The sequence below is a fragment of the Arachis hypogaea genome, chromosome 14 (assembly GCF_003086295.3).
Source record: "Arachis hypogaea cultivar Tifrunner chromosome 14, arahy.Tifrunner.gnm2.J5K5, whole genome shotgun sequence".
Lineage (NCBI taxonomy): Eukaryota > Viridiplantae > Streptophyta > Magnoliopsida > Fabales > Fabaceae > Arachis > Arachis hypogaea.
The window spans coordinates 8,433,095-8,445,535 of NC_092049.1; the positions used below are offsets into that span (position 1 = coordinate 8,433,095).

Genomic DNA, 12,441 nt, shown 5'->3' on the forward strand with positions numbered 1-12,441 from the left:
TCCGCACTTTCCATATAATTTACCATTTTTGCCATCTCTCTCTTTTTTTATTTTCCTTTTTCTCTCAATTTAGGGTACAAGCACAACACTCAACCAAAACTACACTCCAATTAGGTAAATTTACTGCATTATCACTAAATATTATTATTTTTTATCAGTATTTAGTTACTAAAAATTTACATACATATTTATAAATATTTTATACACAAAAAATATATAATTTATAGATATATTTATTAAAATAATATTTATTTTGAAGTATTGAAACAGAGACTGAGAGATTGAGATTTAGTATCATATTTGTTGATTCAATGATTAATACTAAAATTTTTGTCTCTGTCTCCAAAATTTTTAGTATTTCAGTACCTCAAAAAAATAGGAACACAGGGGACTAAATTTTTTAGAGATAAAGAGTAAAACTTTAATAATATTTTATACCTAAAATACCCTTATTTCAATTAATTAATTTCAATTTTACCTTTTGTGTAAATTAAATTAGAATTTCATTCTTGTTTCAATTTCTGTCTCTTAGTCTTTGCCTCTCAGTCTCAGTCTTTCTGTCTATGTCTCTCTACCAAATACTACCTAAGAGTTTATACACATAAATCAATATAGTTTACACTCAAATTTTTTAAAATTTACACATATAATTTAATAAAATTTATTTGTTAAAAATAATTTAATATTTGCATTAACTAAATAATGACCAAAAATACTAAAAATTATTTATCTCTAAGAATTTTTTTTAAATTTTATTATCAGTAAAATATTTTTAAATTATTTAAAAACCTAAAAATGCCAACATGTGAAAAAAAAAGGAATAGACTTCTCATTATGATAGAATATTTTTATCATATTTTTAAATTATTTAAATATATTTTTGTTGAGAATAAAATGCAAAAGCATTTTTATTAACAACAAAATACTTCAAATGTATTTTCGTGGTTTACCCCTCAATTTAATTACCAATAATATTTTTTGGTTTTCTTTTTTATTTTTTTAACGAAAACTAGCCCTAATTTACCGGCCAATGATTATCTACTAATTTGTAACTCTATTATGACGTATGAGGAATCTTATTTATCTAACCCAATTCAAGTGAAATATAAAGGTATGTACACAACATTTTTGTTTTCCATTTTTAAGATTTAATTGTTAGACCTTTCTTAATTTCTTTTAAAGGATCCATGTATTATCTAGCATCTTAAGTCTTAACCATTTTCAAAATTATTTTGATTTTTGCTCTTCTCGTTAATGGAAGGCATCGGTGATAATATTCACTACAAATTACAAGGTTAGTAAGGTAATGATAAAAAAAATTGTTTAGACAAAAAGGCTTTTGAAAAACTAATTCATAATTTATAGAAACTTGAAAGTGTGTTTGGAATGCTGAAAAATTAAACTTATGTTAATAATTTTTATTTATATAATCGTTTTTAAAAATAATTGATTAAGTGACTAATATTTGGATACTTTAACTTAAAAATAATTTTGAGATATTAGGGTTTGAATACAATTTTTAAGTAGTATTTTTTTTTTTATCAAAGATAGAAGGTTCGAACCCGCAACCTCTTAATTGAATATGGAGAGACTATGCCATTTGAGCTATAACTCATTTGCTCAATTTCTAAGTAGTATAATTATGAAACTAGGTATAAATTAATTTAGAGAAAAATTAAGGTGTAATTAATTTTATATAAAATTGATAATTAAAAATTATTAAATAAAAATTTAATCAAATCAATTAAATTATTTAACAATTTTTAATTATTAATTTTAAGTAAAATTAAATTTACCTGAATTTTTACTATAATTTATTTATTTTATGAGGTAAATTATATAGTAAAGATATAAGTTTACATATTTTTCTTTTTATGAGATGAAAAAGAGATTGAAAAAAATAGGATACACACTTTAAATAACAATAAAATAATAAAAAATAAATATAAAAAGAATTTATTTTCTCTTCCTATACAATTTTAATATGTATAATAGAGTGTCTCATTTTACGAAAATAGGTGTAAAATCTAGAAGGGAGAGGATGAAGTGAAGTGAGGTGACACGTGTTAATCTGCTATTGGAAGGTTAGTTCCTCGTGTTAGTAGTATCTGATTGGATTATGGGAAGAGGACGAAGATTCTCCCACGATGCCCTCGTTTGTTGCAGCTTGCATTCCACGAGGAATGAGAATCAGATTGTTTTTTATTAGGTACTTCCTAACATTTTGGGTGTTGGATCTCATATTTTTATTTCCAAATAAACGAGTGGTTCAGATTAATCCCAAAGCACTATTAGTTGACAGATCAGTGGGCGGGATGATGAATCGTGTGGTCATGGTGTACTGTTTACAAGTGCGAATGCTTAACCTATCTATCATCAAATCAAAGCTAGGATTAATTTATGTTCCGTATGGTTCACGTGGCACGCTTTTTTAAATATTGCTTTTATGTAGAGCTATTCTACTTTGTTTTGCATCCATTACATCTTGGTCATGCCAACCCCTCAAGTACAAAATACCAAATACTTGAAGGGAAGGTGGAGAATTACACTTTTGACACAAAAGTAAGAAAATGCACTTGATCAAAAACTTGCTGAAAATTTTTAATTTTTTGGTATGTTTAACAAATTTTCTTCAGTAAAGATAAAGCATTTGATAAATAATAAAAGAAAGCATTCTTAAACATGCTCTTTTCATTTTTTCAATTCATATATATGGAATTTGAGAGCCTAGCAGTAGTAAGTGGGAAGGAATTTTCTCGGTTTTTTTTTTTTTCAACAATTGTAATAAATAATAAGCCATATTATGCACGTAATAAAATTATAATTATAATTTTAAATGATTCTATTAAAATTAATTTAAATTATAATAATTTAATTAATAAATAAATAATATGATGTGCATTGTTCGTATTTTTTTAAATATAATATTAAATATATTAACTCAAATGTAACTATTAAGTGTATAAAAATTATGTTTAAATTATAAATTTTTTAAATAAAATTATTCCGTTTAAAATATTTAAATTATGATTTCAATCATAATTACAGTTATGATTTAAAAAAAAAATTAATATAATATTATATTTTTTTCTCTACTTTATTATTAATATATTAATATTACAAGTCTAAATTACAGTATTTTACTGAATTTTGACTGAAAAAGAAAATAGTTACGTATTTCTATTATTTAATTTATTTAATACACCATATGCTAACACTAATGGTATTTTTTAAGAAAATATATTAATAAAAATAGATATAATATAATTACAAATATAACATAAATAAAAAAAATATATAAATAAATGTGAAAGTAAATATGTTTACTAATGCCTTTGTTAAATTTTATAAATTAGAAAATAAATTATGTATTCAGTTGCTAGGTGATCAGATAGATGATCAAATAATTGGATCGTAAATTGATCTCATAGTGTATATCTTATTTTTTTTTCTCATTTTTAAATGAAAGCGAAAATTAAAAGAGTAAATAGTAATACATAAAGAAAAAAAATTTTGCACCACAACACATAATTATTACCAAAATAAATGTTTATATTAAAATATTAAAATTTTACATACTGAAATCATGAAAATAAAATATAATGTACTAGTCATTTCTCTTTATTTTTTACTATGATATAAGTTTTTCTTTTTCAGTCAAGAGTCCAATAACATCCAATTGAACAAAAAAAATTGAATTAAAAGTACCAAATTAAAGACAAATGAGTGAATAATATAAGAAATTATAACTTCGTACGTGTATAAAATAAAGAGAATTTAGTGATTTATTTTATGTTAAACGATAAAACTAACAACAGTATATTAATAAAAGGATATACCTTTCAAAAAAAGTCACAATACAATTTCAAATATTTTCAAAAATAAACTGTTAAAATTTTTGTTATCGATAAAATGATGCTATTACACAATTTGTTGGCAAAACTTAAAATCAAAAGAAAAATAATTTTGTGTGGGTTAATATAAATTAATTACGTACCAAATAAGTAGAATCGTTCATTTGTTTGTTTCAATATATCAGCATGGACAAGTAAATTAAAATGATTATCCGGAATTTTACGATCATCGACCATTCGACCGTATGTACACTCCTTCTCAAAAGATATTCTGCACATGTGTATAGTCAGAAGATATATTCTGCTTGATTTCTCAATCTCAAAATTTGAGAAAACATAGACCTTCCTTTCTACCAATTCATTCTCAAATATTTTTGTCAAATAATTCTTGATTGAACCATGAATTTTATTGTACTGCAAAATAAATTAAATATAAAAGCTATTAGCATTTACAAAGCTATTAAAAAGAATTGTCTTTGACTTGTGAAATGGTGTACTTATAAAATTAACTTAAAATATGAACTACAAATGTTTATAAGAATTTAATTTTGATGCACTGACAGTGTAAAGTAGTTTTACACATGCATCCAATTACGTAATGACACATCAATAAAAATAAATACCTTTCACATTGACCGCGTGAATGGTCATCCAAAAGAACGGATGTGATTGCACGATTGTGTAAAATGCTTTACACTGTCAGTGCATCGAAATTAAACTCTATTTATAAATTAAACTTAGCATTACTTAAAAAAATTTAGTAAATAAATCAACTAATCTTATCATCTATTAAAACTATTTCTATGTAAGCCGTCTTATTCTTGTCAAACTTGGATGGGATTTTCTATAGCCTTATAATTCTTGTCTTTATTTTCCATACTTTCTCTTTGTATAATCTACTATAGGTGATACTATTGATATGATCGTAGTCAATAGTCATTAGGTATGGAAAAAAAAAATAGAATAAAGACTATGTCAAAATTATAAATTTTTTAAATGATAAATATGAAAGAAAATTTACTATTGCTTATTATATATACTAATAATATGTCAATAATTTTAAAAATATACTAATAATATTAATAGTTTAAAGATAATTGTACTACAGTTATAATAAATTTAGTTATTACTCTAAATAAATAAAATAAATAATATATTTGAAAACTAAAGAAAAAAAATTAGCGGTAATTATGTTTGGAATGTTCTCATGTTTTTTTTTATTTTTTTGCTTGCCATTATTTTATCGCAACGTTAGATCAAGAAAACTCTAAATTTAAAATATAATAATAAATATGTCATGTGATAGAAAAATAATAAACTAAAAAGAAATATATATATATATATAAAGAGAGAGAGAGAGCCAATACACAAAGATATGTTGTCGTAATAAAATATCACACTATGATTAATTATATTTGTCAAGTAAATTTATTTATACTCTATATTTATTATATTATTTTATATAAAATTAAAAGCTACTCTTCTAATTTAATATTATATATATATATATATATATATATATATATATATATATATATATATATATTTGCTCTCAACATGGTCCAAAATTAAATTAAAATTATGTCTAAAATCTTAACAGGTAAACGGATATAATTAATATATAATATTTTAATAATTAAATACCTAAAATAAGTTAATAAACAACAATAATTAATACCTAAAATATCATATATATATATATATATATATATTTATTTTTGATATTGTCTAAAATTAAATTAAAATTATGTTCAAAGTCTTAGGACCCGTTTGGAAAGTTTGAAAAGTAACTTTTTTGAGCTTTTGACTTATGAAAAGTAATAATATTAATGTCTGGTGCAATTTTTAAAACTAAATTGCAGTTTTTTAAGAAACTATTTAGGAATTTATAGAGAAGTTAAAAAAATGACTTCTCTCATAATACTACTATTTTTTATCACATTTTTATTAAATAAGCACTTTTAAAACTAAAAATCCAAACACAAAATAACTTATTTATAAGTTACTTTTAATATAGTCATTTATTGTTTAAGTTATTTTTTTAAAAATAGCTTAATTAAGTTGATTTTCCAAACTAGGCCTTAATACCGTAATTGAGGTATAATTAATACCTAAAATTTTAATTTAATACCTAAAATAAGTTAATTAAATAACAACAATTAATACCTAAAATATTGAAAAAGAATTTTTAATAAATGTGAGAAATAAAAATAAAAAAATTAATAAATAATATTAATATTTAAATGAAAGAATCGATAAAGAATAATAATTATAAGTAAAAATAGTATTTTTATTTTGGAAAAAAAAACACATAAAAAATTATTTAATAATCTCTGCCATGTACATGATAATAAATTGTTCAATAATTCATACTATGCACATGATAAGGTTGAAATTATAATTTTAAATTATTTTATTGAAATTAATTTGAATTGTACTTAACTTATATTATTTACGTTTTATTCCCAAAATTAAAAACATACTATATCTTTTTTATTTAATGATTTTTTTTATTTATACTACCAGTATATATTGATCGATTAGTCAATAATTTTTTTATTCATAGGATATATTTATTTATTTTGTTTAAATAATTTTAAATTTTTTCTTATTTAAGTATACATATATATTAAGTCACATATATTAATTATTTTTTGATTTTTTTTATTATAAATAATTTTTTTAGCCTACAATCATTCAATGATTTTGTTATTCCATTAATACCATCATACGTGTAATAATATTTATAAATCATACTAATTTCTGTATTTATTTATATGTATATATATCAATTGTTTAGTTAATAATAAAAATTTTTAGAATATATTTATTTTGTTAAATAATTTTAAATACTTTTTTATGTAGTTTATATATATATATATATATATATATATATTAATTATTTTTTGATCATGATTATTTTCTTTTGAGCTTACAATAATTCAATAATTTTTTTATTCTTTATTATTAATGCCATGGTATGTGTAATTTTCATAAATTATAATAATTTTTTATTTATTTATACATATATCTTAATTTTATTAAATAATTTTAAATATTTGTTTATATATATATATATATATATATATATATATATATATATTATTAATTGTACATATAAAAATTTAAGTCACATATATTAATTATTTTTTTGTTATAATTATTTTTTTTTATATATAATTATTTTTTATTCTACAATCGAGTAATAGTTTTTTATTTTTTATATCCATGCATGATTAACAATTTTTTTTAAATGGTGATATTTAATTTTTTTTCTTTCATGTATTTTTATATATTACCAAGAAAGCAAAACCACATATTGTGATTCTTTTTTCCTTTTTCACGCCTTAATCTTAATTAATCAATCTTATGTCCACATAATATAATTAAAATTTTAATCATTCTAATCTATAGATGAATTACATTTCTCTTAATAATTCTATTACTAATCTGAAATACAAAAAAAAGGTGATACATATATCCAAAAAAAAACAAACCTAAAAATAAAAAAAATGAAAAAAATTCATATTAAAAAGTTTAAAAATAACATATCCAAAAAGAATAGTCATAATATATAAATTGAGACAACAATTTAAATTTCTCTAAAACTAACTTAATCAAATACTAATATTAGAACTAAATTATTTAAATAATATTTAATCTATTCTAATACTTAGATACGTATAGATTAGAGTCATTCTCGTAACAACCAACCGAAATAACATCATAAGATCGAACACTTAGAATCCGTACAAATTCAGACTATCTTCTTGTTAAAATTGTCAAACTAAATTGACTTTTATTCTCCTCAATAGCATTGCATTAATGCACCAGAAGGCTAGTAGTTTCTGAAAAAAATCACAACATGTTATAAAATTATTTTTAATACAAAAAGCTTAAGAGAAGAAAATTTAAATATAGTACCAAACTACCAAGTACCAATATTTGAATTGCATCTTCAAGGTTGACACGTGTAAATCCCGTTAAATTAGAAAATAATTAGTCAATAAATTAGTTTTCAATAAAGAAGATTAAAAATGCGAATATTATATCAAATTAGGATAGAGCTCATCGAAATGAGAATTTTGACACTAATTTCAAAGAAAACAGACTAAGATTGGACCAAACGAACCGAACCGGTTGAACCGAGCCCAAACCAGATAGTAGACCCAACCAGCCCAGCATTAAATGAACCCAAGCTTTGTCTTCTCCCTCATTTCAGCAGCAAAAGGCTTCCACGGAGAAGAGAAACGAGAAACACTCCCGAACCCTTACGCTAGTTTCCAAATCCCGTAACTTCTCCGTCCGAGCTCTGATTGCCGCACCGTTTGTGGCCACGTGTCCACCGCGTTGAGCTCTACGTTTTTACCAGAACAATTTTATAGGTAAGTCATTAAATACTCTCAGCCACTCCTTTCCCCCAATTCTTGAAAGTATGGTACGGGTATTGAATTTCTTTACTCTTTGATGTTTTAGGATCCAATTAGCTATCACTCTTACTTATGTGAAGCTTGGGTAAGGTGAGGATACGATAATTCTATTTTAATTTCATTGAATTTGAGTTTTGAGTATTAAATTGGATATATATGTGTTATGAATGTGTATTAGGTTGAGAATAAATAATTGGAACTTGAAATTGTCAATATTGGAACTTGGAAGAAGCTGAGCTTAGAGTTTATTGAGTTTTGAGGGGCTGCCTTGGTTTTAAATAAATTGCTTTGGTCGCTACGTGAAAAATCAGCTAAGGTATGGTTTAGTTTTCTTGCATTTAATATATAATGTTCTATGAAAACTTAGGCTAGATGACCATAAGATAAGTTTGGAATGCAGGTGTATATTGAATGTTTAGTAAATTGTGAATGAACATGCTTGGTGGGTGCTTGTTGGATAATTGGTGATTTGATTGTGTGATGAAGTTTGTTATTTATGTTGATGTTGAAAAAGAATATGGTTGCGTTGTTGATTGTGAGTTTACAAGAATATTGATTGAAAGTATGATGGAATTGTTGAGAAATGAAATTGTCTAATGTTATTGATTGGTGGTTAGTAGAATGGTGTAGAGTTTTGTTAAGAATTGTTGCTGGCAATTGTATTGGTATTGGCAGGTTTGATATTGGAAGGAATGGAAAATTTGAATGAGTATGAGGTTTTAAAAGTTTGCAAAAATTGGTTTTTGAGCTGAACTTCGGCGGGCTATAATTTGGTTTTCGGAACCCCAAACTGATTCCAACCAGTTTTAAATGAAAATTGAATTCGTGAAGTTTATGCCGTTTGAAGAACGGAAGAAAAATGATTTAAAATGATTGAGTTATTCCCGTTGGAAGATTGAATCTATAAACTGTGCTTATAACAAATTTTGCAGCTTTGCTTCTCCAACTCTGCTATTGTAACTTTGCTAGTGCATCTGCCTTATTTTTTTTTGAAAGAACGTACGCCCACGCGTATGCGTGGAGTGGATTTTTGGCGATGCGTATGCGACGGGTCCCATGTGTGCACGTAAGGAGAAAACAAGCATGTCCACGCATACGCGTGACATGAAGTTTACACCCACGTGTACGCATGACAAGGGACGCGTGAGCCATGCGTACGTGTGGCCTCTATTTCAGCAAACATAATTTTAAACATTTTAAACTGAATTTCAAACTTCTAAACCTCTATTTTCATTCCTCTAATAATTAATAATAGTGTTAAACTTGATATTTAGATGAACTTAGGAAATGGGGATAACTTGGAGATGAAATAAAGCTGTAAAGTGATGAATTAACTATGAAATGTTACGGATGATCATGTATGATACTTGACTTGATAATCAAATGAATGATAATGTATGATACTTGGCTTGAAAGATAAAATGATATGAGATACGAGATTCCCTGGGTAAGTACCATGACTTGCCACCATGTGTACCAGGTTGAAAACTCGAAACTCTGTTGACCCTATGACGTAAGGGTGATCAAAAACTATAAATTCCCGAGAATGTTAACCCCCATTGAGCAATGTTGATTATTTGAGAAAAAGCTATGCATATACTCTTGGGGATGCACGTCGAAAGATAGTCTAAGATTTTCGGACTTGTCGGGTTGGCTGGATAACCGACAGATGAGCCTCATCAGTCATAGGACAGGCATGCATCATATGCATACTACTTGAATTACTTGATTGTGCATTAACTGGGTGTGCCTAAGTGTACTTGCCATGCTAAATGTATATTTGTTACTTGCAGTATTTGTAACATTCTTGTACTTGCCTTTATCTGTTTAATTGTCTGTGAAATGCATGATGGAGTTGGAGGTATGGAGGAATGGCAGTATGGAACTTATATTTAAGGTTAAGTTAAGTTAGATTTAGATACTCTTAGAAAACCACCTTTTGTGACTTCTGTTTAATACTTTAAGCTCTATAATCTGAGTGTCGGCGTTCTAGGAATTGCCTCTGGCATTCTCAGGACCTTATATATTATGTGTGTGGCACCTTTACCATACTGAGAACCTCCGGTTCTCATTCCATACTATGTTGTTGTTTTTCAGATGCAGGTCGAGAGACATCTCGTTAGGCGTCTGGACTCCTGAAGTGAAGTGGATACTGGATTATTTTGTTGTACAGAGTTGTATATATATGCGTACTTAGCTTTCTCTCCACATAACTATTCTTTTGATCCTCTTAGAGGTTCATGGAGAGACAGGATCTTGTTTATGTATGTCTGGAATTTTGGATATATATGTATATATGTGTAAATATTTTCCGGCCAGCCTTGGTTTCGCGGGCTGAGTTAAGAGCTCGTTATTTTGTATCTTTGCCGCTCTACTCCTACTTTTGCTATCTTATGTTCAATAGTTATGGTTTTTCTGATGCGCAGTTTAACTCGTTTCTTGAGCGTTGCGCTTTTATTTCACAATTTTTATTTCCTCTATCCTTCAAGGCTCCTAGTGTATTATAATCTTTCTGCTAATACATGTACATATTTTATTTTAAAGGTCGTAACACCACACCACCTCTGTTTTACGACTTAAGCGTAAAGCTCAGTGTAGTAGGGTGTTACAACACGAATTTTTCAAAATTGAACCTAAATTGAGGAAATTCAATCTCATTATATGCTCCACTTCGAATATTTTCGGACAAACGTAGAAAACGTGGAGGAGATGTGACTTGAACTTGACCTACAAAGCTCCTTAGAAACAATTTCCCAATCAAAGAAAAATAACAAATTAGAAAAAAAGAATACTTTGACTCTTAGATTTAGACTCACTAACCACAAAAAAACACTATATGTAGCCATTAGTAGTACAAAAATAATTATAGAAATTAATTATTGTAATATCAATTTACCACTATGAATGTTAGTATCATATTTATGGCAATTAGAATTATAAATTTATGTTTAATTTTTTTATATAATTATAATTAAGATATTTTTTAAATTAGTATAATTATACATTATTCATTAAATGCTAATTGTAATATAATTCTAATAAAGATATTTTTTAAAATAAATTTAGAAGAGAGATAGAATAGTGCTTTTATTTTGAAAAGAAAATAAATTCATGAGGAATTGACACCTTACTTTCATTAATGGGAGGAAAATTCAATTTTAGTATATTAAGTAGATTATTTTATATAATTATAATAAAAATATTTTCCTAAATTAGTATAATCATGCATTATTCATTAAATGCTAATTGTAATATAATTATAATAAAGATATTCTTTTAAAAATAATTTCAGAAGAGAGAATAGTGCTTTCATTACATGAAAATAGTATTTTCTAAAAATAAAGATATTTTCCTCAATTAATATAATCATACATTATAACTTAAATGCTAATTATAGTATAAATATAATAAAGATATTTTTATAAAATAAACTTAGAAGAAAAAATAGTGCATTCATTTTAGTGGGAAAATGGATTCATGAGGAATCGACACCTCACTTCCATTAGTTGGAGGAAAACCCAGTTTTAGTATATTAAGTAGATAGATTATTTCGTCAAGTATATTTTTTATTGTTTAATATTTGTTTACATATTTTTTTCGTTCCAATTTAAAAATATATGGTGAAAATTTATATTTAATAAAATAATTTGAGAAAAAATAAAAAATATCCATTTTCGTAATAAAACCATTTTATACGGATTTTTTTCTAAAATAAAATAAAAAATATATTATTTCTCCAAACAAATAAAACAGACATTATATACGAGGATACGTTTTTTATTTTGGGTCGCAGGCAAGTTTGCGCGCAGTGCAATAAACTTTGAGTTTTATAGGGTTTGTTATCTCTCGCACTACAAGAAACGTCGTTAAAATCGACGGCTAAACCGTCGATAATATTGAAATTCGACGGCAAAATAGACGACGTAGTTGGTCGCTATAAAACTTGTCGATTTTTCAAAATGCTAATAAAATCGACGGCTTTCATGGTCATCGATAATAATTTAATAAAATCGACGTTTGTTCCGTCTGTACTATTGGTGTGAGAATTTTACATTCTTAATAAAATCGACAACATTGTCGTCGATATTATAATTTAAAATCGACGTCTTCTTTGTCGATAATTGATTCAATAAAATCGACAGCCTTTGTGTCGATAT

At 25.4% G+C, this 12,441-nt stretch overlaps 1 long non-coding RNA gene across 1 annotated transcript; it reads left to right on the top strand.

Annotated features, from left to right (window-relative positions):
* The first annotated feature begins 8,069 nt into the window (after window positions 1–8,069).
* On the top strand, window positions 8,070–10,646 carry LOC112740252 (uncharacterized). The gene is made up of 4 exons (XR_003171060.2): window positions 8,070–8,239; window positions 8,331–8,374; window positions 8,463–8,600; window positions 10,382–10,646. It is a non-coding gene; the product is annotated as an uncharacterized lncRNA (long non-coding RNA).
* The last annotated feature ends 1,795 nt before the right edge of the window (window positions 10,647–12,441 follow it).